Here is a 4,871-nt window from a genome sequence, read left to right as displayed (position 1 = left end):
CTCCGTCTCAAAAAAAAAAAAAAAAAAAGAAAGAAAAAAACAACCCCATCAAAAAGTGGGCAAATGATATGAACAGACACTTCTCAAAAGAAGACATTTATGTGACCAACAAACATATGAAAAAAAAGCTCATCATCACTGGTCATTAGAAAATCCAAATAAAACCACAATGAGATACCATCTCATGTCAGTTAGAATGGCGATCATTAAAAAGTCAGGAAACAACCAGATGCTGGAGAGGAGGTGGAGAAACAGGAACGCTTTTACACTGTTGGTGGCAGTGTAAATTAGTTCAACTGTGGTGATTCCTCAAGGATCTAGAACCAGAAATACACCATTTGACCTAGCAATCCCATTATGGGGTATATACCCAAAGGATTATAAATCATTCTACTGTAAAGACACATGCACATGTATGTTTATTGCAGCACTGTTCACAATAGCTAAGACTTGGAACCAACCCAAATGCCCATCGATGATAGATTAAAGAAAATGTGGCACACATACACCATGGAATACTATGCAATCATAAAAAAAGGATGCATTCACGTCCTCTGCAGAGACATGGATGAAGATGGAAACCATCATTCTCAGCAAACTAACACAGGAGCAGAAAACCAAACACTGCATGTTCTCACTCACCAGAGCCTGTCGGGAGTGGGGGGACTAGGAGAGGGATAGCATTAGGAGAAATACCTAATGTAGATGTAGATTGATGGGTGCAGCAAACCATCATGGCACATATATTCCTATGTAACAAACCTGCAACTTAAAGTATAAAAAAAAAATAGAGAACACTAATAATAGGCAGCTTTAACACACTACTATTAGTAAAAGATAGATGAAGTGGATAAAAAAGAAAAGTGGATATAGAAAATTTAACAATATGATCAATAAGATTTTATGGCTATATATACATATATGTATATATGTGTGTATATCAGTTGACTCGGGTTGGGAATTTAGTATATGATAATCATGAAACTTAAATAACAATGGCAAAATGAATATTTTAATAAATGGTGATGGGAAACTGAATAAGCATTTGGAAAAAGGATAAAATTAGATCCACTGTTCATACTGTACACAAGACAAACATCAAATGGATCAGAGACCTAAATGTAAAAAAGTGAAAGTATACAAGTACTAGAAGGAAACAAAAGTAGGTTTCTCTATAATCTAAATGTGGGAAGAAACTTTCTAACTATTATTCAAAATCCAGATAAATTAAAGATTATTAAATTTGACTACATAAATATAAAAACAAGGCTGGGAGTGGTGGCTCATGACTGTAATCCCAGCACCTTGAGAGACCAAGGTGTGAGGATTACTTGAGCTCATGAGTTTGAGACTAGCTACCCTAGGCAACATCAAGACTCTGTCTCTACAAAAAAGAAAAAAAATTAGCCGGATGTGGTGACGTGTGCCTGTAATTCCAGCTACGTGGGAGGCTGAGGTAGGAAGATCACTTGAGCTCAGGGGATGGAGGCTGCAGTAAGGCGAGATCGTGCCATGGCACTCTAGCCTAGGCGACAGGGCAAGACCCTGTATCAAAACAAAACAAAAGTTTTCCATGCCCCCAAACACCACAAAGTCAAAAGACATCAAACTGCTACAGTTACAGAACTTCTAAAATTCAAGAGGGAAAACAACAAAAACTGAAGGTACTTTTAAAATTGAGAAAAAATAAAGTACATGAACAATTTACAAAGAAAGATCACAATGTGTTCAATTTTAAATGGTCCTTAAACATACAAAAGATATTTAACTTCACTCATAATAAGAAAAATGCAGCTCACACCTGTGATTCCAGTACTTCAGGAGGCACAGGCAGGCAGATCACTTGAGCCCAGGAGTTCGAGACCAGCCTGGCCAACATGACAAAATCTGGTCTCTACTAAAAATACAAAAATTAGCGCATGGTGGCATGCGCTGTAATCCCAGCTACTTTGGAGGCTGAGGCAGGCGAAATTTGCAGTGAGCTGAGATTGCGCCATTGCATTCCAGCCTGGGTGACAGAGCGAGACTCCGGCTCCAAAAAAAAAAAAAGAAAAAAAAAAATGCAAATTAAAATTAAAATGACTCTGAGATATCATTTCTCACCAATTAGACTGGTAAAATAAAGTAGGGCAACTCATTAGCTTGGTGAGTCCATGTAGAAATAAACACTCTCATATATTGTAGCTAGGAATGCTAACTGATACAACACTTTTGGATGGAAATTCGGTAATTTTAAACAAAGCTACACATGCAGTTTTATCCTTTGACCCAGTAATCCCACTTGTAAGAATTTATCATGCAACAATATCAAACTACTAATTTCAAAGTTATTCATTGCAGCAAAATATTGGAAGCTACCTAAAAACCCAAACATAGGAGTTAGTTGAGAAAAATATGTACAATGACTTTTTTTCCCTCTCCATTTTGGTGGGCTGGGTGAAGATGAAATCCACTGAGGAGGGAAGGCCTGGGTCTGCAGCACCCTGTGTGCCAGTCCAGAACTGGCCTATCTACAGACCCCCTGAAAACCAAATGGGCTTGGATTTGGACATTCTCAATAAAAAGGGTTAAAGGCTGATGGGATCTAAAGCCTGGTACTTGAATTTTGAGCAAGATAAGCTGCCTTAAGTTCTCTTCATTACACAGATGATCCTAGGTAATTGATAGATCCTGTGGTTCAACTTGATTTCTAGATAGAAGCTGGATTCATGTGATGCCAGAGAAGTAAAATTTCAAGAGACCGAAACCAGAGCTGAGTCTCACTGTTCCAGTCTGGACCTCTTTGGTGCTATAAATCCCGGATATACAGTAGATGATTACTGCATTTTTCTTTTATGGACTCTCTTCAGCTTCTGGAGACCTCACTATCCTATTATGTCTTTGTGTGAAGACATGCTGCTTTGTAATAAAGTGTCGCATCAAACTCTGGCTATGCATGGGTCACTGCCTGCTCTCACGTCTTCTGTGATCAGCATGGCAGTGGTGAGTTAAGCTGCTCACCAGCTATCTGTGCTGCCTGAAACAGTACCCTTTCTGGAAAGCTAGATATTGTCCACACAGAACTCAGTCCATCAGAGAAATATAAAGCTATGGTATTGGCAGGACTGCGACAAGAGATCGTGTAGGACATTAGCTCCCGAGTAGTGGCCTTCTGGACATATTAGGTACATCAGGAACATCTCTATCAAGAAAACAATTTCATCAGGGCTGAGGGCCATCTGAAACAGATGGAGAAGATATATACTCAGCAAATACAAAGCAAGGATGTAGAATTGACCTCTACGAAAGGGGAGGTCACCTCCATGAAGAAAGTGCTAGAAGAATACAAGAAAAAGTTCAGTGACATCTCTGAGAAACTTAAGGAACGCAATCTTCAGTATCAAAAGCTCCAAGGCCTCTATGATAGCCTTAGGCTACGTAACATCCCTATTGCTAACCATGAAGGCACCTTGAACCATCTGTGATTGCACCGTCTGGTGTTTTTGGCTTCCCATTAGGAATAACAACTCTAAGTTTCCTTTGGTTAGTACACCTGTTTGAAATTGGGGCAATGGAGATTTTCAGTTCAGACAATTTTTTTGTGGGCTCTCCCATAGCACCTGAACCCAGCAACAGCTTACTTAGTTTTGCCTCTCCAAGTGGTGAATTAGAGCAGCAGCAAGTTTCTAGCAGGGCCTTCAAAGTAAAAAGAATTTGAGCCAGGAATCGTGTCACACACCTGTGATCCCAGCTACTTAGGAGGTTGAGGCTGGGAGGACCACTTGAGCCCAGGAGTCTAAGGCTGTAATGATCTAAGATCATGCCACTGCACTCCAGCCTGGGCAATAGAGTGAGACCCTGTTTCCGAAAAACGTAAAGATAATTTCCTTAACTTTACAGAATGTTTCTATGTTCACCTTCAATAATTTCATTTAGCAAATCTTTTATCTAGATAGGACTCCCCAGTCTCCCTGTGCTTTTAAGTCTCTGAAGTTGTCTTCACATTATCAACATAACAAACTCATTGGCAATGGGGAATGGTTTAGAGTCTGGTTTCTCCACTATTTAAAGCATTAGCATTTTATTAATCTCAATTTCATTGTGAACTGCTGAATTTTCATCCCTAGTGAAAAGGTCACAATAGTATTTGTTTCAACTCTGGGCTGTTTCTGACTAAGCTGTGTTGTTTATGCCTTAAGTACCTTTGTTATATGCTACATGTCACTTTGAATTCTGGTATTTATGCATATCTGTATATGTAAGTATGTTAATTTACACTGATATTTTGCTGTATTTGCCAGTATGTTTATGTGAAAATTGGAAAATGGTGGGTGATATGTGGCTTGTTATTTGGGTATGTGTATTTATTTGTATATATTTACGTATTTACCTTCATATTAACTTGTTTGGAGGTGTGCTTATGTCAGTGAATGAGGGTACAATTTGATGCATGTATGTTCAGTCCCTGTTTGTATTTAAAAACAACTCACATTGATCAAGTTATTTTTAAAAGTTGACTTTTCTGGCATTTACAGTTAGCCCTCTGTATCCGAAGCTGCTGCATCTGCAGATTCAGCCAACCAAATATCAAAAATATTCTAGGCCGGGCACAGTGGCTCAAGCCTGTAATCCCAGCACTTTGGGAGGCCAAGACGGGCAGATCACAAGGTCAGGAGATCGAGACCATCCTGGCTAACACGGGGAAACCCTGTCTCTACTAAAAATACAAAAAACTAGCCAGGCGAGGTGGCAGGCACCTGTGTAGTCCCAGCTACTCGGGAGGCTGAGGCAGGCGAATGGCGTGAACCCAGGAGGCGGAGATTGTAGTGAGCTGAGATCCGGCCACTGCACTCCAGCCTCGGCGACAGAGCGAGACTCTGTCTCAAAAAAAA

General features: G+C 39.8%; 1 protein-coding gene and 1 pseudogene across 2 annotated transcripts in view; one reads left to right on the top strand and one right to left on the bottom strand.

Annotated features, from left to right (window-relative positions):
• The window catches only part of EIF2B3 (eukaryotic translation initiation factor 2B subunit gamma), a 155,666-nt gene that overhangs the window by 116,755 nt on the left and 34,040 nt on the right, over positions 1–4,871 (bottom strand). The gene's annotated exons all lie outside the window — the stretch shown is intronic.
• On the top strand, positions 2,875–3,697 carry LOC108535665 (E3 ubiquitin-protein ligase CCNB1IP1 pseudogene; annotated as a pseudogene).

The sequence above is a fragment of the Rhinopithecus bieti genome, unplaced genomic scaffold (genome assembly GCF_001698545.2).
Source record: "Rhinopithecus bieti isolate Rb0 unplaced genomic scaffold, ASM169854v2 scaffold_12155, whole genome shotgun sequence".
Classification (NCBI taxonomy): Eukaryota; Metazoa; Chordata; class Mammalia; order Primates; family Cercopithecidae; genus Rhinopithecus; species Rhinopithecus bieti.
This window is presented reverse-complemented; position numbering and strand designations above follow the sequence as displayed.